The 27066-nt window shown below is 24.8% G+C and overlaps 1 protein-coding gene across 1 annotated transcript in view; it reads right to left on the bottom strand.

Moving 5' to 3' along the window:
- The window catches only part of twin (CCR4-NOT transcription complex subunit 6-like twin), a 115644-nt gene extending 96078 nt beyond the window's left edge, over positions 1 to 19566 (bottom strand). The window contains exon 1 of the mRNA XM_086910158.1: positions 19497 to 19566. The gene's annotated coding sequence lies outside the window, so the exon portion shown is untranslated. The remainder of the gene's footprint in view (positions 1 to 19496) is intronic.
- Positions 19567 to 27066: the final 7500 nt, after the last annotated feature.

Below are 27066 nucleotides of genomic sequence, written 5' to 3'. Positions count from 1 at the left end.
TAATAATTAATATTTAATTTAATTTGACTTTGTTAATTTAGTTTCAAATTAATGACTATAATAATTATAATTCTAACTTATTATTAATCGATAAATTGCTTATATAGATCAAAAAAGTACATTTTCCTTAATAAGTATATTTCCTTAATATACAGAATTATTAATAGTTAATATTTAATTTGATATATTTAATAATAATAATCATATCTAATAATCCTTATTCTAATCTTAATATAATCGAATAATCATGTTAATAAATATCTTTAAAGGGTTAATTACAAATTAAGCATATAAATGTTATTACATCTGATATACAGATTCACTAATATTAGTTAATATTTAGATTAATTAATTTAGTTTCATAACGATATAATATACAATATACAATATAATATAATATACATATATTAAATTGTTAATTTAATTTTATAATAATAATGTTTAACTTAATACAAATAATAATTAATAATTTACTTGTTAATTAAAATATGTAATGTTATTGTATTACACATTATAATTCTCTAAACGAAGAATTGATTAGAATTTTATAAAAAAAATTTCTAATTAAACAAGAGTATTATAAAAAAATTTCAATTAATAAAATAATTTTATGTATAATGTATAAAAATTCATTGAAATTCAAATGAAAACCAATTAACAAAATTAATAATTATAACAAGCTAAAAGCTAATCGTTACAATACTTCGATAAAATTATTTTATATTAACATTATTTTATAATATCGTTAGAGACACTTTTTAATTATGTTTTTTAATAAAGAAAATAAAGAAAGAATTTCGATAAAAAATAATTAAAAATATTAAAAAATACTGAATAATATCAATTATTATTAATTAATAATAAAAAAAATTCGAAAATAATGAAATATTTTGTAATAGAATACATACATGCATTATATATATTATCTATTATCATTTTTTTAATTCTATTATCAATTGTATTATTAAGCGAAACTATTTCAGCTAAAACAAAGAAAATTTTTAAATTTCTCGATACGTGTTTTATGGCTACATGTTTTTCAGGCAATATTTGTAATATCCGACACTACAAACAAACTGTAGTCGTATGTTTTGGTCCATGGAGATGGTCAACATGGGATGAGGTTATTCGAAACTTCGATTATATCGGCCATGAGGAAATAACACGTTGTGAATACGTGTTCAACTGAATGCAATCAGCTGGTCACTCTGTTCTATTTCTACATAGTTTACCTCTTTATTCAGTTTTTGGTGGAATTTTACCGAATTTTCCATGAAATTTTAAATAGTAATATAACACGTTAGAAATATATTGTTCAATGAAACATTTTTGAATATTTTTACATATTTTTTGTATGTATTTCATTTTCGAAATAAAACATAGATATTTGATTAATAATATATAAAACATTGGTTAATTTTATGATTAATTTACAAAATTACTAACTAAATTATTAACTATATACTTATTATATATATATAATAATTTCATTAATTTTTTTCTTCTTTAATAACAAAATTATGAATTATGAATTATCAATATTAATGATTTTAACCAATAAGATTATTGATTTTTCAAAGAAATTGCTATTTGTAATTTTATTTTGCCACAAGTGTTTTTATTCTGTGTTTGACGAGTATATTCATTTTTTAATTCTACTCAGAAAAAATATGCATCTCTAAAGTAAAATTGCACAATTAAAAAATGGAAGGACTAGTATATATTTATCAGTAGCTAAATATAAGACAAGCATTATCATGTGTAAAACGTTAATTGAAGAACGACAAGGTAAAGAAATAATTATGTACATAATTAAACAAATCATTATAAAGTTACAAATATAATATAAGTAATATATATATAAAGTATTTCCATTTCATCACGATGAAGTATTATATACATATACACACACACACACATATATATATATACAAGATAAATCTACAAGTAAATGCACTCTCTTTAAATCCAACTAAGTTGCAAGTCAACTTTGTCAGTGATTTGGTATCGTATTGCAGAAAAAGGAAACGAAGGAGCAGATGAGTAGCCGAGTAAAAGAGGAATATGGTGATATGGCGAGCGAGGAGAAGAAGAGAAAAAGAAGAATATCGATTCGATTTCATTTCTCTTCGGTGCATTCCGGAACACGGAGGTACAAGTTCTCTCCGTTTGAGCTTTTAATGGTCAGAGCTGGCTTTCGCAATTAAACTAGGACTTGTAACTCCCACACGGTGCTAGATAAGTGAATTACTCGCGGAAGAGTATATAGCTATGTGAAGTATGACCACTAGTCAATGTTATAAGTGGCCAATGAAAGATATTACTAGAATTTTTAGATTATTAGAAGATTAGATCGTAATAGTAGACTGCTTTAACTTATTACTTATGATTCGATTATACAAATATTTTTACTTGGAATTATACTGCTATATCGTTATGCAAAATTCGTTTAAATTCTGTTGTCTTCCATAAAAAATGAAATTTTATGAACATTATGATTAAAATTATTATATGTATATATATGTAATATATATATATATTTATAATATTGTATTATTAAAATAATAATATATTATATAAATTTATTATATAATAATTTATTATGTATATGTATAATGTAAAGGATTGATTTTAAAAACTAAAACAAATACAAAATTATTAAGAGTTATTTATTATATATTTGTAAGTAATTTTATTTTGTGTTAGATAAAGCAAGAGATAAAATGAAATAGCTGATGTGACAGAAATAGAATTATCTTATTTTTTTATTTTGCTTCAATTGTTTATAAAGAAATCTCAATCGATATTCTTATGTATTATATTTTATTTTTGTTTTGATCTTTGAAATCGATTTTCCAAAAATTATGAATATATAAACATCTTGCACATTTTTAACACAATCATGAATAATGTTGTTATAGACAAAAACTATATCTTAATTTTCCAATTATTTTTTTTTTTTAACCAAATTCTCATGTTTCAAATTTTAATCAACATTTGAAATATTTTTGTGGAAAAAAATAATAAAAATTACAAAAATTATATGTACGTCTTTATTCTCCAATTATTTATTTTCTTTTTTTTATCAGATTCTGTATTTGAAGTGTTTTTGTGGAGAATAAAATAATGAAATAGCAAGATTGAAAAAAAAATTTTTTTTATCAAAAAATATTCTATATGCCAATAGATGTAATATAATTTCTTATTCTGGATATTTTCTTAAATAATTTGTAATAATGCTAAATGATAAAATTATTGGTCTTGTTATTATATGAATTGAAAAATTTAGAAAAGTTTCTATTTTATTTCTTATACTTCGATTTTGAAGAAAAATACACCTATATTATTTTTTCATTGACTGAATATATTTCTCATTCATCGATATAAAACAAAAAAAATTTATCACGGAATCACAAAAATGAAATATTTTGACAAATATATCGAAAACACATTTATAACAAATTTATTAAAGTATAGTTTCTTTTTATCCTTGTTTAGCTGAAGTTAATTAAACTTATTCGAAACACTGTCGATTTACGTATATTGGGAGCAATCAATTTTACGTGGTTAACGAAAAAGAGGGATTTTACAAAAGGTCGGACCGATAAATCAATTGAATTCCTTCAATTTAATTATCCATGCAAATCGAGTGGAACGAAAACATCGGTTGCATTGAAAACAATGTGAAATCCGGTAAAACAGGCATGCAAAATTGAAATAAACAAGCGTTTGGAATAACGAAATTTAAATACTTTGGAAATATAATTTTCTATGTACTAATAAAATTGTTGAATTATTTAAATTTAATTTCGATTTTCAATTTATTATTTCTCAAAGATAAAAGTAACCTTTATAAAATGAATGAATAAATATGATTTAAATATCATTTTTTAAATATAATTTTATAATTATGCGAGATAGAGAAAAATTTTTCAAAATGTTTTCAAAAGAATGTTTATTTTTAACGTTCTGTTAAACAATTTTTTAAAAATGTTGGAAATCTAATTTGAAAGGTTTTAAAGGAATATTATGCATAAGGAAAATTTTTTTGAAGAAATTTTTTTTATATCATTCGTGTTTTTTACAAAAAAGTTTATGAAAATTACAAGAAAAAAATTTTATAATATTCATTTTTAATTACTGTTTATTATATTATTTAGAAATTAAAAAAAAAAGATGAAAAAAACTTGATACATTTTAATTTTATTTATTTTAATTGTAAATGTTCTACATTCAAATCTCTTTTTTTGTAAAGATTAAAAAATGTTTATCTATTAAATTTTTCTCATATATATTTCTATCTATATCGTCTTACTAATCATTGATTATATCATCAACAGTTATTTACAAAAAGTTATAAAATCGATAATGAATTTTATTAAATATTTTCATTAAATATTTATATTCAATACTTTATATTGCAATTAAAAAATATATTTTACCAATAATATATTTAATATCTCAATATCTTTTCTACAATAAAAAATTATTGTATTTTCTTTTGCAATTTCACAAAATAGAAGAATACGTACGAACGAGCTGAAAAAAAAGAGAAGTGTACCTATTAATCAATCAGTTGGTTTTTATCTTTCACGTTACATGTTGATTTAAATGAGTACTATACATTTATGTATACCATCACAACCACACTCACACATATATGAAAAGAGTAGACATTGGAAGGAAGATACGGGATGACATATTTGCATTTAGTGAAACAAAATAGAAACGCAAAACTCACTCAATGATATGCATAGCCTCTTTGTACGTCACTCCATATACATGGATGACACTGTTTGATTTAGCTTAATGGCAAATGCTTCGCGCTTCATCTTTCTTAAATAAACGTGAATCATTATATTATAAACGACATTTCATTAGTGTTGAAAATTAATGGCTAACAGAGTAATGGGAAAAGAAACTTGCTTGATACGTTATTTCAATTTTTCTTCTATCTATGTTTCTTTGAATAGATAGATTTCTAAATTCAAAAAAGGCTTCTAGATTCAAATTCAAAAAAATGTATGTATGTATATAAAAAAAATTGAATTTATTTAATTACAACAAGTATTCAATTACTAATAAATATTATCTTTAATTTTGGATTGTTAATTAAAATTCTTTCGAAAATAAAATATAGTCTAAATAGAAATATTCACACGACTTATTTATTAAGAGAACAATTAAAAGCTTTATTTCACACTATTATCACATTCTAAAATTCTCGCTTATAAACTTATAAATAAAGAAATTAAATTTCTTATAAATAAATCTCAATTAAAATTTTTATATAGCAATTTTTACTTTGACTTTTAAAATCAATCCTTTGAAAATATCTCACAAATATAATATACTCTATGTATCATTCTGTATATACAAAAAGTAAGTGTAAAAAATATTCCACATTTTGAATCAATGAAGATCTGTAAATAAAAACGCAAGTGAAAATGATCTTCAATGAAATTCAACCTCAATTTTGTTTTCACTCCATTTCTATTCTATCCTCATCGTAAATATAAAAAATGTCAAAAGAATCATAAATTACAACTTAATCGTTCTCATAAAAAAAAAAAAAATTAACTAATAGTGTTTGAATTCATTTTATCTATACAAAGCCTTAACGAAATTTAACAAAATTTTCACAATAACAAAATAGAAAAACCCTGTTTCCTCGTGAACGAAACGAAAAATGATATACAAGTAAGTTCACGAGAAAAATCCAAGAAAGAATCCCTCGTTTCTAACGCGGCCGCGTTTCCCCGAAATCGACTCGCGTAAACGGCCATGTGCATGCCGGCCGTGTATAATGGCACGCTCCAGGTTCGCGATCCGGTCGGAAGATTATACCACGAAGGCTGCACGATAATCATCTAGATATTGCGTACGTTGCATCCAAATGCCGCGTACATCGGCCAATACGCAGGATCAGATAATTGGCATTCAACTGGTCGGCCATACCCGATGCAATGGCCCGAACCTATCGGGTACGATCTCTCTCTTTAGAAAGTGACTAGACGTAGTCGGCGCACGACAAACATAAAGGGCCAGCGGCACGCACCGTTCCGTTTCAACCGTGCAGAATATCGGCCGAGATAAGGGTTTGCGCATGCCTCGATCCTCACCTTCCAGCTTTTCATATTGTTTCCTCCTCTCTCTGCGCGCACCCTCTTTGTGCCGGCCGGAGAATTTTAAATCGACCGCGCCGCGATCGAATATTTTCCACGCTGTTTCGCGCGTCGGGCGGGGAATTTCAACGATTCTCGAAAGAGAAATTGCGACGAATTTTCTGCATCGTTTGCGCTATCACTTTTCGAAGTAGATTTTTTTGCATTTATGATGCACGGCAAGATGTTAAACTTGCCGTTCCAACTCGTGGAAAAATCTATGAGATTTTGGATATTTTTTACAACTCGGTGTAGTATTTAGTCATATTTATTAAATGTTTAAACAATTTTTAAGTAATTTAATTAAAACGTGAAAATTTTCATTAGAATTTCATAAAGCTTTATTGCTAAATATATATTTACAGAAACAAGTATTCTACTTGTAATAAATTCTAATATAACACTTGAATAATCTAATTTATCCTTCTAACTAATAATCCTCCGATCTTTATTAACATTGAAATGAAATAAAATTCTTTTTATTAAAATGTAATCGAAATATTTTTTCAAATTTTAATTTAAGAGTATTGTATGCGATTACTTGCCTATTTGTGAAATAGCAATAAATTTATGATATATAAACGTAAGAAGAAGAAAAAATATCATAATTTATAATAAAGAGTTTATCGAAAACCTCAAACATTTTGTTTTAAAAACTGCATTTAAAAGTTAATTTTATACGAACTATCTTTCACATATCCGGAAGATTAGAAGTAAATTTTTTCATTCCATTTTAACTTTAAAATCTTGATTCTATCGATAATCATATCTTGCTTTCTTAAATTTCTAGATAAAATGGCGTTCATTGTGATACCTGGCAATTGTTTCGACGACGTATAAAAATTAGAAAAAAAGAATAGATTAAAAAATATGAAATAGAATTCAACTGATCATCAAAGTTAACTAAAAATTTCATTCCAATAAACAAATGTAAACGAATACAAATAAATAAAATTTTACGATACTTATTACAAAACGCAGTTTGTAATAAGAGAAGCATGGGAATGAAAGCTGTATAATAAAAACAGGTTTTTCATTGCTTCAAACATGCCTCGAATGATATATCGATTACCACAAAAACTCAACTATTTTATTTGGCGTAATCCGTAAATATTCCTAGTATGCGTTCAAACATAAATCATGCACAATTGCTGCATGTGGGTGGATAACTTTAGAGACGCAATAGTACGCCAAATTATTTGCGGTACATCTTGTCTTTGATTTACTATCACGGTAACTGCCGAGCACATTGTTAACAGCAAGATTTAATGCCAACTGCTGAAACACTAATTATCGCGAGCTCACCGTAACAAGTAACTCCCTATCTCTAATGATCTATAGAATGATACGGAGATTGTGATCCTTATTGATCCATATAATATTGGTAGCATGAAAAATTTGTATATTCGAATTATGCATCATCTGCTATCGCCATTTTAAGAGAAATCTTTTCGTTATATCAATTTTACATGATAAAAAGTGATAAAAATTGTAGGTAATCATTCTCTTTTAATTATCTCTGTTGAATACAACAAAATTTTATGAAAATTGATAAGCAATGTTAGTCTAAATATATGGTGTTCCAAAAATATATTCGCGTAGTAGTGAATATATTAATAAATCATAATCAGAAAATTCATTATTTTACATCATCATTATTATTATTATATTAGCTTTTTGTATATTTATAGGATGTTGAATTCGTTTAGGAATGAAAATATAAATGATCAGATCTTATTAAATTTTCTTTTCATTTGCATATGTCTACTGATTGATTTTTAATATAAAATATAAAAGTTATAGCATTAAATTTTCACATTAACACAATATCAATTAACAAATAATGAAAGAATTAAAATTTTTCAAAGAGGTTGGAATAAAAATTAATAGAGGAATAGACTATAAAAAGCGTAATACTTCGATATATTTTGAAATATCGAAGGATTCGTGATTAGTGAAAATAGTTGTTCAAATTAAAAGAAATATTAAAAGAAATATTATTAGCATTTATTTTTTAATATCAAGAAAAAGTAATAACATATATATATTGTTTTTCTCATATAATTAACAAATTATATTTTCTTGTAAAATAATGAAAAATAAAATAAAAGAAAAGAAATAAAAAAAATATTTGAAGTAAATTCAAATTTTTGATTGTATTTGGTTTATATTTTATTAAACAAATACATGGATAGTTTTAATAAAATTAAAATACAAACTTGTAATGTATTTTTTGTTTTTTTCATATATCTATAATTGCTTTTATTAACAAATTTTATCTCAGAGTGAACTGCCTGACTTTAATTAAAAATTCAAGAATAATCTTTAATTTTTGATCTAACAAATTATTTTCTAATATTACGTTAACCGTTAAATATTTAAATAATGATTGAAAACTAAAAAAATAACGTATTGAAATGATTTTGAAATTATTTTGAAATTTTTGTATGTTAATATTATTTTCATTTTATAATCATTAATGTCATAGTAATAAATACTGAATATAAATTTCCGAAACTGTATAACTTATAATATACATTAGAGATGCAAATGAATGCTATAATTATAAAACTGAATAATTATTTACAAAGTATTTACCTTATCAATTTTAATAAGTTTTCAAAAATATCAAGTGTGAAATTTCGAGCAAAATTTGCACAACTGTCATTGAATTTTTCGAAGATATACGCAAAATTGTATTTAATATTAATAAATAAAAAATAATACAATTTATATATACTTCAAAGTAACGCATTATCAATATTTTTTTCTTCAAATTTTAATCATATAATAAATTATTATGTAAACCATTTTATATTTTATATTACAAATTATTAATATTAAGCTGAATTAAGTTAATACGATTAAAATTGTATTTTAATATTTCCAATTAATTTTACCTAACCTAACTCGACTTAACTTAATCTGATTTTCTAAATCCATGTAATATACGAATTTAAAAACCATGAAATCATGAAACATCTCAGAGTGAAGCACAAAAATAACATAAAGATACACACTTTAACTATTTGAACAAGGAAAATCGTGAAACCCCCAACAATGGCAATTCTTCTTTAAATCCAAGAAGGGAAGAGTCGCGTCTATGACGAAGAGTAATCTTCAGACTCGCGTGTAGCTTCTAGCTTCTGGTGCTTCGTATAAGTTACGAGCCGCTCTGGAAACCTTCGCTGGATACCGGGTGCGTGGTCGAAGACAGTCGGCTTGGTACTTTAAGTGGCATCCACGAGGAGATACGCCGATAGCTTTTCCATTCGGCTCGGTTCCATTTGAAGGTGATCGCGCGTCACGGGGGGGAGGGAGGAAGGGGAGGGGCAAAGGGGAGCAAAGGGCGCAAAGGAGAGGAGAAGAAAAGAAGTACCGACTCGTCACGAGCCACGCAAGTATTCCTCCTCCGAGAGGGAACCAGCTCCTCTCTTCCCCTCGAAGAAGCTTCGTGCACCAGGCCGCGTGCACCAGAATTAAGTTGTCGGGGGAGATAGAAACCGAGCCGGCCATGTTATCGCGACACGCGGATCGTGGCATGCGCCCACCACCTGCACCAACAGCAGTGGCGGCCTCGTATCAACTTGTGCGCAACGTTCTCCAAAGAGCCGATCTACGCCAACCATCGCGACGGTAGCTTGAAACGTGTTCCTCGAGGATCGAACGGCCATCGAACGAGAGAACAGATGATTTCGATACGCTTAAGATTTTCGAAAATCAAGTATTTTCTTATATCGGTTATCGATGGATCATAACTCTATATTGTATCTGTCTGCGTATGGTTACATCACCATTCTTTAATGAAAATGGATTTTAGAGTGTTTATAACCGGAAAGATAAAGCGACAGATTTTTAATTTGATTTGATAATTTGAGTTTTCTGGCTTTTAGCTTTTCGAGGAGTAAAAGTACGGGTATAGTATATTGATTCGTTTTAGAAATCGTATGTGATATATATCGAGAGAAAATTTCGTGATCATTGTGATCAAATTATTTGAAACAGAGTTAATTGCTATCATTGTTTCACGAACAAGCATGTAGAGAATGTTAAAAAGATGATGATATGATTAAGAGATCTAGAAATCTTGATAAATTTTTTAATACAAATAAGGATCAATGATATAAATTCTATGTCGCGTCATCTCTTTGTTACGATGAAGAAAAATCGGTAAATAATGGATTCTGTTTAGGATATTATTTCTTGAAGTCTCAATACTTTCTGAAACTGCAAATTTATTAATTAACTATGAATCATATGTAAATTTTTCTTTTCAAGTTAACGAATATCTTGCAATTGTTTTTAAATAATTTATAAAAAATTAAAAAGAAAATAATTTTTTTTATTTCATCTGGAAGATTATTTCATTTTTCTACAAAATATTAATATATTCCAGAGTTATCTTTGAAAAATTGTCTAAAACAAGTACAAAAGTTAGCATACAAAAATGTTGATCCAAGTTTATTAATTAAATTATATAAGTTTATAAGGTTAGGGGAAGTGGAGACAGAGACAGATCAATCAATAGTTCTGAATACCAATTTTCGTGTTTAACCTTTAGAATTGATCCACCAAAGTGATTTTACAAATATAATATATTAACATGTTTAATTAAAAAAAAGAAAAAGAAATCTTTATATCAAATAGACGAATTAAAAATAATGAATTAGATAAATTTAACTACACGTACAATTAACATTTACAAGTCGATGAACAACGATAATCTTTATTCTTAAGCAGTGGAATGGAACGCGATTTTATGGTAGATCTTCGAGTACCGATAGATCGACTAGCGTTCCCGTCATGGATTAATCGAGCGATAATAACTGTGATGCTGCGTCACGTACCTGTTCTTCAATTCAATAGCACAATCTGATGAATCTCGTCGTCCTCTGTCATCTTGTCGTGACACTCGCACAATAGAAGTACCAGCATCAAAGCTGTACCAGAGGAGGTTTACCGATATCACATTGTTATTGCACATTTTAACGGTAACAATATATGTGCGCGATACAATGAATTGATTTTTCGAGTATTTTCATTATATTAAAATCTATTATTCCCTTAAAATATAACTCATTAACTTTATCGGTTTAATCTGAATTAAACTTACAGATACTCGAGACTGATTTAGAAGTATATTGATAAATATCGAAATAAGTAAATGAGAAGAAATAACGTTCTTTTCATTGAATTCTTTTCATTGAAACTCATTATTAGAAGTGATTTTCGTGAACAATTATTTGTGGATCAACGAAATTTCATTCAGTTTTCAGATATATTCAAACCGATATTAATCGGTTTCTTTTTTCGAGAAGGTGAATATTTATCACGATTCATATTGTTTTATTATACAATTAATATAATAATTTTAATCTAAACACAAAAGTTGATGTAAAAATATCGATTGAGGCTTATCATTGACTCTCTTAAGCTCTGTTACACTATCGTCTCTCGTAGCTTAATAAATTTAAGCTTTAAATTTTCAACTTTTGCGTTTGCTTTAATCTCTCAGAATTAATCCTCTTAAAAATTAGATCCCACGAATATATTAACATCGTGCATAAGAAACGCTTTCTGAAATTATAACTTCTTTTTTTCATCATCCCTTTGACAATCTCTGGTCCTTATTTAATTATAACCATATATATGCATGTTGTACGTGAAATTTATAATTTATATTCTAACGAATGTCTGCATCAGTATCATTCTTGCACGCAATACTACGAAATGGTCACGATCCAGTCACTTCAATTACTGTCTTCATTACTTTGCACGCTCGCTCATAGATTGAATGTATTCAAGCAAGAGTGCGCTCGAAACTTTCGATGTATTAGTGGATAAAATGGCTCGATAATCAGTAGAGATTTCCGCTCTTTCCTCTCTCTCTCTCTCTCTCTCTCTCATATATTCTTTTTCTTTCATCATCTGCTATTATCTCTACGCGAAAAGATTTGCTTGAAAAACTCCAACGCATTTGAATTCACTTATTATTGAATTTAAATGTATTTTAAGTAATATAAAGTAATACAAATTTCTCCATATAGAAATGCATTTATTAATTCTTAGAAGATTTTTGATAATTTTTTTTTAATAAGTTTAAATTATCAGACTGGATGACAATTATTTAAATGTGTAGTTTCAATTTGTAAAATTGTAATCTTTCTGAATCATTTAATTAAAAAAAAAAAAGAAAGAAAGAAATAAAAAAGAAGAGAGAGAATTCTAAGAAAAAAACTTTTCAAGAAATAGCCATAAAAATAAATTGAACTATGAAAATTTCCTTTCGATAGAATGGTTTGATGTCAGTAATAAAGCAAAAGTTTATCATTATTCATCATTAAGTTACGTGAACGGAAGAATATTTAAGTTAATAGTTTAATCGTAAATCCTTCCTGATTATTTAGCTATATTATTTTCGTGCTTTTTCTTGCTTCCGTTAAGTCTATTCCAACTCATTTAATTTCCTGAATTATTATTATTGATCGCTAGATATCCGTTTCATGAGGTCACCATTTCTATTTTTGACTATGGAACGATCAACCATAAGTGGTCCTTTCCTATTTTATATTCATTCATCATATTCATTCGTGCTTTATCTTATCATATTAGCCCTTCATTCTTTTTATATTATACTTCCTTCCTTCTTTTTCCCCTTTGCTCCCAAATGCATTCAGCCATTGAATATCTCGAGAACGAATCGTTTTTTTTATGACATTATTTTAAATCAATGACTTATTATATATTTTTCTTCTAACTGAGAAATTAAAACTCACTTAATGACCGAGTAAATAATTAAATTTTAATTTTCACATTCTGACAAAACACCATATCATTTAGATCTTAGTATCATTTATGATTTAAATAATAATTAATAAGACTATTTTTTAAATTGAAATCATCAGTGAAAAGAAGAAAACAAATTGAAAAAAATTTCAATATTTAATGAACGATATATAAACATTTTTTGTTTGTTAATAAAATAATTAATAAATTTTTGAAAACAAAAGAAATTTTTTTTGAAATAACACACATCGTCGTTATTCTTTATAATTTCTTGATTTATAATTGCTTTAGAATAAGCAATACAAATAACATTTTGTCAAATTTTTAATTTTTTTAATAATCTGCAATTTCAATATAAAATTTTTCCTCTAATACAATACTTACACAAAAAAAAAAAGTATTGTGTTTATAACATCTATTTATATAAACTTTTTAAGCGAACAAAAATGTTTATATTTCAAAAAAAAAAGTTATCTTTGAATCACCGACAATTCATTTTGCCAAAATCATTGTTTTCGACTTTTTATTTATTTTTTTCCTCCTCTTAGAATAGAATATATACAACGTTACACAAGGTTTGACTGCCTGCTACTGAAGCATCCGGTGCAACATATACACGTATACAATATATGTATAATAAGTTAATATAACAAGTTGAATTATTAACAGTTATCTTGAGAACAGTTTCAATTTTTCAAGCAATGGTATCATCAACATTATAATTTCCTATATTACGTAAAAAAAAAAAAAAAAAAATTGTATCGAGAGGAATATTATAAAAATACGATCCCGTTGTATCCACTGCATCCAAGACACGATTATCGCAAGACTCGTTGATAAGTTGCCAGCAGCGTTCAGAGAAGAGAAATATCTCGAGACGTCGGATGAAATTCGCGTCGTCGCCTCTCGATGGAGATACATTCGAGCCGTTGGCGATAATTATGTTGCGCTCGATTACATCCTGATTGTTCTATGAATATCAAACCGTGGATAAGCCGTGTTCTCATATCTGTCCCGCGACTGTACTACATATATTATACACGTCGATTCGATTGCCGTTCAAGAGCGAGATACTCGCGCGACTGCTCTTTACTTCTCTTACCTCGTTAATTAATTACCAACTTCCTCGAGCGCCTCTCAAGACTCCTCTCCTCCCCCCTCCATTCGTATTTCCTTTAACTACACGTGTCTTATCGAGATTGATTTCATACATGCATGATATTTGCATAAATCGAACAGTCATTAGCGCTTTATTTCTGCACGGATCGCGTGAGGATGAGCTACTTATTCATCCATGACCGAGGATGAATTTTTGCAGTGACCGATAGACTCGGCTCCATTTTCTATTTATCATTCGGCGAAGGAAAAAAAGAAAAATCTTTGGCTAAGAATTAGTATTCTCTCTTAATTATTAATTCTATTTTTTATTGCTGAATCATCTTATCTTTAAGTTCTTATAACATATCGAACTTGACTCGCTTCTAGATTTAAAATTTTCGAAAAATTTTGATTTTTGTTTGAATTCAAGTATTTAATGAAGTTATGAGGTAAATTCGGGAGAGATGATTTTCTTTGTGATGGATAATCTACGTAATTTTGTTGAAATATATTTGTTTCATATTACGATCATTAATTTCTTAAAATTTACTAAATATTTCTTTATGTTGCGTATTTATTATTTTTTCAATTTGAGTTGGATGTAAATATTTCTTTGTTTATTAAAATTTCAAAAGCTTATAGTTTAATAAATTAGCATCTCATACATTAATTTTTGTATTTTTTTCTATATAGAATCAATTCTTTAAAAGTGTATTATAAATATATAAATATACGTATAATGCATATATATGACTGTATATGATATACTTATACATATATTTTTGGAATATTCTGTATGTATATATATATATACATTTTTTATTTGATATTAATTCATTTTTTTTTTTTTAATGAAACGACATTTTTAACGAAACATCCAGTTTCACTTGTGACGAAAATTAAAAGTTTATTAAAACTGTTTTTATACATATGCGAGTCATATTGTGAAATTTAAAATATTATAGAGAATATTATTAAAGACACAGTATTGGAAAACGAAAAATATTTGAAATATTGACACCATTTCAATAATATTTTATCATTTATAAAATCATGATTATCTGGATATTCTATAATTGTAATAAAAGAATATATTTATAATGTAAAGAAGTTATAATTTGTTAATTTTCTATAATCTAAGTTTCAGTACTAAGCAATTTTACAGAGAATCCAGAATACTTAAAAAAAGAAAAAAAAATACACGTTTTTAAAAAATTAAAGAAAAATTGTATTGTACGAATATAAAATAAATATCGTATTATATTTCTCAAATCATAATCGAAATCTAATGAAAAAACTTTTAGAAAGTTATGTGCAAATAAACTTAATATGAAATCAGCACAAAGATGTCACGTTTGTCGAGAATCAAAGATAAATTTGGTATTAAATCAAAAAAAGTTGCAATATCATGTTTGATATAAAATAGAGAAATAACTGAAAAGATATATATAAATTTAATGTACAATGGAAACGTGACTAGAAAGGACAGTTGAACTCGACAATGAATTGTTGAAAATTTAAATAATTTATACATGAATCTAAAATAGATATATATAATGATAATAATAATAATAATAATAATAAAAAGAAGAAAATTTGAAATGAATTAATAGAAATATAAAATTAAAATGTTATTTGACAAAATAATTTTGCAATTGGTGTTTAGAAAGAATTTTTTATATTCGAATTTGTACCATTGCCACAAACATTTCAAAATTTTAATATTTCCTATTTTATAATTTTTATATTTGTTACATTATTAATTATAATATTTCTTCTCTCAGTCTTATGTATGTTACAAAATTTATTAATATTATAAAACGAAGATAGAAAATAATATTTATAATACAAATAAAGAAATTAAGAATTCTGAAATGATAATATAAAATGATAATTTTCATTAATTATCTATTATTCTATATTTAATCATTTCTTCAAAACATCTTCATTTAGATTTATTTATATTACAGAGAAAAAAATTATTTGATGAAAATAAAATTAAATTAAATTACTATAAATTATTAAACAAATTATTTATAAAATCAATAGAAATAATAATATTGAAATAATAAGAAGCATTTTAAAAAATTTATTGATTAGATTCAAATTTTAATAGCTTAAATATTACTAATTATAAATAACAAAAAAAAGTTTTGTCCTTACTTGTCATTTTCTATATTCGTAAAATACATCTTGAAAAATAAAATTTCGTATGAGATGATTCAATCATATTTAACTGCAAATATAATTAATACTAAAATAATAACAAAAAAAGATATAGATAGAAGAGAAAATAATAATACATTTTATCATATAAACATATTAAATTTATTATTATAAATATATTATATATTTACACATTTATATATTTAGTGATAATCTAACAATGTCCCGACAAATAAATTTATGTTTATATCAATTAAAAAAATCATAATATATATATATATATTTAATTTTTTCTAACAAAAATAGCAATAGCAGAATATCGAAAAAATCCTTATTTTCCAATTTAAATTGCGAAACATTCGACGTTCAACATTTCCATATGTTTTTAAGGGATAAAAGCTATTACTTTTAAACGTTCGGTTTGCAATGTTTTTTCAGACAAAATGGAAACCGATAAATTAGATATCCGACTCATATAACGCACACTTTGCCAGAACGTTGTCGAAACGAAGGTACGAGGATGTCAGCGACAGCCACGTTACGGCGGCAACAACGGCAATTCGTTGTTGGAATAAACGATCGGCCGAACCACGGGAAACCCTCGTCGTCGTTTGTCAATGCGAACGACTTATTTACGGTTACTTGAAGGAAGAACACAAGAGAACGAAAGCACGGAGATACAGGCGGAGATACAAGAATTTAAGCACCACCTTCGCCCCGTTACACGCGTCAAACAAAACCGATGACGGGTCTTGAGAACTATTCAAAATATTCCTAGATATGATTCATCTACAATTGCGAAAAGATGGAATTCTTCCGTTTTATTTATACCAGCGAAATATTTAATTTTGCGGATGTTATTGAGATTGTTAAGATTTGAAAAATCATCGTGAAAATTATTATTTATTATTAAAATATTCAAAATATATTCACAAGTATGATTCTTTTACAATTGTGAAAAAATGGAATTCTCTAATTATGTTTATAAAAGCAAAATATATTATATATATATGGGGATATTATTGAGATGAAATATTTGAAAAATGATTATGAAAATAATATATTACTTTTAACTAAATTTTATTAAAATATTCTTCCATAATGGAAATTTATGGGTGAAATAAAATAAGAGGGATTATAGAGATAAAAATGATATATTGATATAAACATCAAATCTTTATAATATCATTGTTTATATTTATTAGCATTGTTGCATGCTTATTATGACTACTATTACTACTATTATTATTTAAAAAACAGATTTTCACTTAAAAAATAAATGTTATTTCTTCGAATAATGAATCCTCTAATTTATTACTTCTTCAAATATTTTATTTTATTTTCTCACAACTTCATTATTGATTAAACAAAGAATGTAATTTCAATTGAATTACTTATCAAATAATAATTAACGTTAGTTGAAATAATTACTTTTAAATTATTCAATGATCAAATTCGCTTTGGCTTTAGTATTTCGCGCATATACATTTTTGAACTCATTTTTATTTTTTTTCATATCAATCTTGATACGTAAAAACTTTATCCCACATTTTCGATTTATTTTTTATTCTATCACTCTCGCTGTGTATACTGTATATAAAATGAAACCAAAAAAAAAAAAAAAAAAAGGGAAAAAAAGAAAAAATGCAATGATTCGCGACAGACAACTCCTCGAAACAGACGATTGCTTTCAATTAAATGTGAAATCTACTGAAGGGTATCAATTTTATAAAATCAATATTTACGTTTAATTTCGAAACAAAATATGAACATTACGTAACTTGGAAACGACATTTTAGTTACAGAGAAAACCAGATTTCAATGAGACGAGAATGGAACAGGATATTAGGAAATATGAAAACGTTTAAAGCTCTGCACGATATTGAGGGTGATTGCATCGGACTACCTTTGTGGCTAACGCACAAGCTTCACCCCTCGAACGAGCCAACAGTTACGCAACTCGACGATATTGCATCGCATGCATGCCGCTGGAGAATGCAATTGGAAGCCAAAATAGATGCAAATATGGAAACTGTTTGCATCAACCAAACTTTTTACCTTGTATAAAGTTCGAAATGGATGTTCGAAAAATAATTGCAAAAATAATTTTAAACGATAGATTTACAATTTTTGTACAAATAAAATGGATAATTACTTGTAAAAGATACTTCTCGTCGATTTCGATAACTTTGAAATATGGTATCTATGATTCTGAACAATTTTTTTTCTACGTACGTTACCGGCTCTATTTTTCAAAATATTTTGAAAAAAATTTAGACTTATATAATTGGTAATATATTTTTTAATATTAGTTGGTATTGCAATTGTATTTGATTAGGATATTGGATATATATTTTTGCTGAATAATGTTTTGTTAATAATTTGTGAATAAACAAATGAAAGTGATAAGAAATGTAATTATAAAAAATTTTAAATGTATGTAATAATTACGATAAATTGATATAATTTTTAATTAAACGAAAACTATAATTTTTCTTTTTCATTATTTTAAATTAGGTTATATAAGAATGCGTTTGTCATTATAGATTAATCTATAAATTATTAATTTCTTTTTGTTATAATTAACAAAGATAAATTAGTTCTTTTTTATTGTTTAACTTAGATACTTAGATAACTTGTATAATAAATCAATAAACTAATGTAACCTATAATTAATTAATTGTTTAAATTAGATTATATATGTAGTCATTGTTGAATGATCAAAATTCTACCATGACAAATATTAATAGAAATAAGTTCAACATATAATTTTTTTTCAAATAATTTCAAAACTAAAATTGAATAGCAATAACACGTATGGAAAAAATTATTCAGAATAAATCTTTAGTATTTTAAGATTTGAAATATATAATTTGAATATATAATTTGAACAATTCGAAATAAATTTTAATTGAACAAATAAATGAATATCTAGGAATAAAAAAAAGCTATTTTATTTCTGCTGTTTATAAATATTTCTACGTTTTTTCAAAACTAATAATTTAATTAACTTATTTTCTTTGATACTTTATTATATTTTTATTTTTTATCATATTTTAACAATTTTACAATTATATAATTATTCGGTTTATAAAAATCTATAAATCAAAATTCGATTCAACATTTCATTAATTTGATGATATAATCATGTGTTAATAGGAAAAAATAAAAGTGCAAAGTTTTAATTAGTCATCGTTAAAAAATTCGTCATGAAACTAATAAATTGGTAGATGGAACAACTGTATAATATAATAAATATGTTTTCCTTAATTATTTACTTACCCATACGATTTGTTGAAATGGAAGATGAAAGTGGAAAAGTAAATAAAATATAAATAATTCGGGGACGTACCTGAAAAAAAATTTTATTGTTTAGAGTAAATAAGAATCAAAAAACAAAGAATATTCTATGAATATGTTTTAAATGAATAATTCAGTTTTATTTAAACATCTTAATAAAAATATCAATAAATTTTTGGCAATAGATAATTAAAAATATATTATTAATTAATATTTTCATTTATATATTATCTAAATGATAAATGAATATAATCTATTTATATATATCTAAATGAAAATAAATATATATTTCTGAATTTTATTGTACAAAAATTGAAACATCATAAATATTGAACAAGTTCATTGAATTATTGTTATTCAAATAAAATTATTTGAAAAATAATCCTTAAAAAATGAAAAGTAATCAGCTATATTCTAATCCTGTATTTGAGGCAGAATGTACTTTCGTATACTTTCTATGTATACTTGAATATATCCGACACATATAATAGCTTTAGTTCAAACTCTATGAATATTTGGATATATGTTAATATTCCAATTCTGCTATCTCACGGCCATTTGGCTACTTTAAAAATTATTCTTATCCGGACATCTCACGATTAGCCAGATATTTACGAAATATTTTTATTTCATGAGTATCTCATAAACGTTTTATCTTAGAAAACAAATATAGTGTCTTCTATTGTTAATGTGATTTCACTCGTAATTTTTCATATTAAAAATCATAAGAAAGATATTTAGCGATTAACGATATCACTTGTTGCATCTATTAGATTTGTATATGACATAGAGATACACATTTTTACCAGATCGTGTATTGTTTCAAATAATAATAAGTGTAATTGGCATAATTTGAAAAACAAAAATTTTGCGGCAAAATATATTTCTTACAGATTAAATAAATTATAGTATTATGTGTTGGTATATATTTAATATGAGATACGAATTTCAATATTTATAAATGAAATTAATCATTAATATTTTCAAATATAAAATTAAAGTTTCTTATATATGGTAATATATTAATATTTTTCATAATGAATTCGGGAGCCATATTGTTCTTTTTAATATATTAATATTATTTTATTTTTAAATTTTATTATAATTCAATACAAACGTAAGATTCAGGTTTCAAAAGAAATTGTGAATTAAATAGAATATGATGAATGCTGAAAAAGTGCAGGAAAAAAAATTGAATAAACGAAAATGACAATTTGTTTCGGATATGTATGATTTATACAAACAAAATTAATAAAAATTGATGAAAAATTAATTGAAAAATTGATTTTTTATAATAATTATCATTCACTTTAGTAAAAATTGAAAAAAATACTGAAAATTTATTTAAATTTTTTTTTTTTACTTTCTTTTACTTTTTATTATAGATAATTATATCGTAGATAGTTATATTTTAAATGCAAATAAAGTAGTTTAAATTGAATTAGATTATTCCTCTTATTATTTGATAAGAATTATTAAATAAAAAATAAATCAATTTATAAATATTTATTTTATAATATATTATAAACAATTTATTTAGATATATTTACATAATGCGAAGCATAAAACATAATTAAACGCTTTATACTGAAAAGATTTTATTATCAAGTTTATGATGCGAACCAAGAGTTGTTATTTTTATGAAAACATCAAATATTACTGCTTAACGTGTCATTAAGTTTACGATCTGGGAAAAACGGTGAATGCTTAATGAACATTTAAGTGCTTTTCGTTTCTTTTTTAATAGCAATTGATAATGTGTCACAAATTCGTTCATGAGACGGTATATACATTATGCAAACAAGCATTATTAAATCTGAACAATTTTTCACTAATGGATTCAAAATATATACACATATAGTGAACACTTAGGATTTTGTATAATGAACATAATATTAAATTTTCAATATTTAAAATTGAAATAGCTTCTATTAATTATTTATGGCAGTTCAATAGTTTTTTTTTTACAAAGAATAATAAACTCAATTAATCAATTAAATATATATGCAGTTATTAATAAAAGTTATGAAATTATTAATTAATTTAGCAAATTTCTTTCCATTTCTTATTCTCTGAGATCAATAAGCTAGAAATAAAGATAAAATAGGAAAATAGCAATATATCATCAATAAGCAATCAAATTTTTTCCCAAATATGCTTGCATAAAGTCTAAAAATAATATTCAATCAAAAAAAAATTGTAAGACAAAGTCAAGAAATATATTTATTATAATGAAATTATACATATAATCATTGATTGATTACTGTATAACATTAATTCGATTAATTGGATAATTCAATCAAAATTCAATCAATGTTCCTATATTTTCATGATTTCTTCTATTTTGTTTGTAAAAAGAAAAAAAATTATTTTTCAGTTGAAAGATAATTCTATAAATGCTTAATTGACTTTAACTTGATCACTTAATTACATTCACATTTCATTTTCTAAAAAATATTTCAATTAATTTAGAAGAATATTTTTTGCAACATTATTATATATTAAAGTATACTGAAATAATTTTGCTAATAAATTTTCGTAAGAAGCATTATATAGTTTTATAAGATGTCATGATACACAAATTTATTGAGTTTTTTACATGAAGTAATGAATCAGAATTATTACATTGTAAAACAATCTTATATCATATTATCGTCATTAAATTTTATTACACAATTTTATTATAAATTACTTTTCACTTTAGAAAATTAAAATACTATTATTTTCTTTTACTATTTTAAACTATTTTAAATAAATATTTCATTTTTATTTTGGTGAGATCGATATTTCAATATATCTAGAAAATCTAATTTTTTTTCATCCACTTACAATTTTTACATAGAATAAATGTTATTTTTATTTTTCCTTTCTTTTTTTTATCAATATAATGCAATGTTAAGCTTTCCATGTTATTTCATATTTCCTATGCTTTCTTGTGTATCAATTTTTTGAAAAAAAATTTTTTTTTTGCAAATTATTTACAATCGTAATTAAACTATCTACCAATCATATTAACCTCTCCTATTTAAATTACTTTTCACATCATATACCTCTTTTTATTTTCGTCCATGTTTCGTCTCAATCCTTGAATAAACTCTATATTAGCAGGTTTTCAAAAGAAAAGTATAATAATAATGTGGGGGGAACCACCTCAAGCTGGAGGTGGTCTTAAGCAGGAGCAAGCAACAAAAGTAGCTGTCAAAAACAAAAGTCATTTCAGTAACAAGGCGAGAAGTTTGAATAGAAGTAATATTCGGCCATTCTTTTCTTTTCGAGAATAGCATGAAATTTGTACAATAAAGTACAATTGTACGATTAAGAAAATGTTTTTATGAAAATCGCATCTAATAATAAATGCCACTGATTTGTATGAGATATTATTTTATTAGATAAAGAAAATTAACTTTCGTGATCAAAATATATTCTTTTTTTTTTAATTTGCTTAAGTTTGATACATAAATACAATATTAATTAATAAATCAATGAAATAAACAAAATAGCAAGCAAGCATTACGATAAACTTAATTAATCAAAATTATTTATAAACTATATTATCACTGTAAATTCATTCTGATTTATCAATATCATATATTCTTTGCTATTAAAATATTTATGATTGGAAGAAAGTATAAATAATTCTCTCAAGGTACAAAGTGATTCAAAGAGAGACGAAATAACAATAATTAAAATATACATACTCTCTTCGATGTCGTACAACCTCGTCAATTCGAACAATTTCTTGCTATGAATATACATATAAGATGGATCCTCGAAGGATCAACCCTCAGTGTTGATTAATCACGAATTGAAATGAATCTCCTGAGAATGAAACTCTACTAACACTTCCCTAATTAAGACTGCCAAGATTCCTGATTGAACCTTACTGACTGTATACGCTATGATCGCGAAACTTAATTGTTCCGGGGGACCTAACTGTTCCTCAAACCTTCTCCTTGAGGCTAAATAGTTGATCTTTACTCATTGAATCTCTGACTAACAATCAGTCTAACGGAACTTAATTATGCCATGTTAAGTGAATGAATTAAATTGGCTGACCGAACTGAATTGAAACAATCTTTGACTAATCTTCGCTTCCTCCCCATCTCTAAAAGTGGAGAACCCTTAAAATTATTTACTAATTAGTCTGTTTTCCTAAAACTAATACACCAATCCTTCGTGAAATCTCTCTTGATTCTCTTTAAATTAGTAGTTCGTAGAACTGGAAGTTTCAAAGCTAGCAATAAATATTTTAACAATAACAGAGATGGTTGATATATGTGTTTTGGGATATCTGACAAATAAAAAAAATTTGGCAAATGCAAAAAGTTATTTATTCTATTTCTTTTTTGTTATCAATGATATCAGTTTCATATCGATCTATGATATCAGAAATTGTGAATGATTCTGAGTACAGGAGCTTGATTCGCAATTATCCAGGATCTCGATCATCCAGAGCCATCGAAAATTTCTGTCTTTTAATCTGTAATAGCTTATATCTTATTTTTGAACTTGTATTTTTATGATTAATTTCTTTTTCTATTAAATTTTTCTCCATTCCCTTGATTGATAGTTATTAGATAGTTATAAAGCAAAAATGTAAAAGAAAATTTGTATAAAAAAATTCTATTTCTAGTTTTTCTTCGATTCTTCGATTCTTCCAGAATTATTTTCCTCGATCCAGTGAATTTCGATTTATATTTTCGCTTATAAGATATTGCAATCATGTAGGTTATTAGTAGATCTATTGTTTCTAAAAAATTAAGACTACAATTTTCAACATTGTTCCTGTTTTTAATATGATGCTTAATAAAAATTCATTATTAACTATTAAATTTTATCAATTACAGTATTCATGTATACATTTGTTGTCTTCATTTTCTTTGATTACAACCAAATATCCAGAATCAATTAATATGATAATCTGATGATTTTTATATAAATATTTTAAGTAAATTTCATTGACATTGTTAATTTCATATCGAGAGAACTGTTGGAAGTATAGTAAAAAATAATTATAATAAGATATTATGCAACATAACATACATGTGCGACATACATTAATAATTAATAAAATTTACAATTAAATTTACAAAAAAATTGTATTGAATCTTAATTTTAATCTTAATTTTTTAGCCAGGAAGGTTAAAATTTCTTGCAGTGTGAATGGTTTCCCCTCACATTGTGCATTCGCAAATTGAATCAATAGGTACAATCCATCCTTTTGAACACGAGAAAATAAACTTCTCAGTAAGCTGCTTAACGTAGTAATACAAAGCAATATAAAATCTTTTATGATTTCGGTTAAATATACGATTGGATAATTCTACACATCTGAACAATATGCAATCAATGATGCATGTTTAGATCCATTAAAACTTATTAAAAATTTTATTTGAAATATATAGCAAAGATACAAATATAAATGGAATTTTTACATTTGTAGAAACAAGATATATAATTACGTTCCTTTTGATCAGTAATAGGTTAGTAAAATCTAGTATGTTAATAAGTGAAAACGTTCATAAAGAAATTAATTTATTTTTAACAATGTATCTAATAATTAAACAAAAAATGTTTAACATATTTGAAACACATTTTAATATTTTTTTTTTCTTTTAACATATTTAACATATTTTAAATATTTGATAATTAATAACTCGAAATTTAATATTGTAATATATCAGTACGATTTATGTAAATACATTTAGTTTTATTATAAATTTTATGAAACGATTGAAGCTTCATTCAATATTGCTTTGTTTCATTACAATTTTATTCCATAGATATTCCATTTTTCTTTCGTATAAAGGTTAATCATTAACAATACACGATTTTCGATTTTATTAAATTTCATAAAACTGATTGAAGCTTTATATAAAGCTATTTTGTTATATTAAAATTATACTATACTTCATTTTCTTTTTATATATAGATTAATTAACAACGATGTATACTTTTCGCGATCAATATTATTAAATTTTATCAAATATAATACTAAATGATGAAAGTTTTATTTAATTTTTCTTTGTTTGATTAAATATTATTAATTAAATAAAATGTTAAATTCGTCAACGCGAAACTTAAAAGTAAAACAGGAAAGTTAATGTATGATAAAATTTTCGAAAGACGAAAATATATAAAAAAATTTTATTCCTTTTTTTTTTTATTTATTTTTTCATAAAAAACTGTTCTTAGTTGTGCCATGAATAACAGCTACAATTTTTATGCAAACGGAATATACCAAAATGTATAAAAGTGGATATACATTTATATGGTGTATGTGTATTTTATAGTTGTATGCATATCAAGAATTATTAATTAATGTATATAATTTATAAAGATATTATGAATTGAAAGATATTAAAACTTATTTTTAATAAATACATTCATTACGTGATAATTTTATGATATAATTTCAAATTTGATGAATAATTAATAATTTAATATATCAAATACAAGAAATAATGCACAATATGCAAATGACATGCAGTATGTAAAAAACATGCAAAATAAAATATATTCTTCTTGAATTTCTAAATGAGAAAACAAATTTCAAATCTTGATTCCATTTCTTTATTTTTTATAAAAATATGCACTCGCAGTAAATATTTGTATAATTAAATATTTATAAAAAAAATTTTCTTTTTTTATTATAATTAAACTGTTTTCCAACTTTATGTACTTCAATTTTGACTTTGTTTATTTAAATATTGAATAGTTAATTATTTAATATACTCTGGAAACAAATGGAAAAAAATAAAAATTTAATTAAACTCTTAAACTGTTATATCTAGATCCCTAGTTATGAACTTTTCAATTTTGCGGTAGCGATACAACTCATTTGGGATTGACTTACTTCGATCATTAATCAGCGCTCTTGACTATCGTGAATTACTTTGGTGAGAAATTATGAGATAGCAGAATTTACGTGTCTTGTTTTACGACTTGTTTTTACGAACCTTCCTATAATAAAACTAACGATATTGATGCCATCTTCATTTCGTTATATATTTAATTTTTAGCTTATATTTATTATCGAATAATTAAACTTAATAATATATGATAATGTAAATGGAAAATTCAGAAATTTTAACTAATATTGGATTAATTAAATTAATTTCATATATTTCATTTATGTATTATGTTTTTTTTTTATGAAACTTATTATGTTTATATTTAAATGACATATCTGATTTTCCCAATTTTGTAATTCAGTAATTTCAGTAAACAATCAATTAAAGAAAATTATTTAATAACTTTGTATTATTAATTTTATCAAAATTTTTAGATAGACAGATCAAAATATCAGATAGAAATTTATAAAATATGAAATGCATACAACTAAAATGTTTAAAATTGATACAAAAAAAGTTTGAGAAAAGTTGAGAAACACAAAATGATAAATATTTAATTTTTTCATATATAATATTAAAAAAAAAAAAGTTAATAATATCTTTCATATAGATAATTTTGAGAATATTTGAGAAAATTCTTTCTTAATGGGACATGCTGGTTTTAAAAAATCTTAATTATTATTTGACCGATATTTCTT

This window comes from Apis florea, unplaced genomic scaffold (assembly GCF_048593485.1).
Source record: "Apis florea isolate Af1SG1 unplaced genomic scaffold, ASM4859348v1 contig_3170_pilon, whole genome shotgun sequence".
NCBI lineage: Eukaryota > Metazoa > Arthropoda > Insecta > Hymenoptera > Apidae > Apis > Apis florea.
Note: the sequence above shows the minus strand (reverse complement) of the source record. Positions and strands in the feature narration are given on the sequence as shown.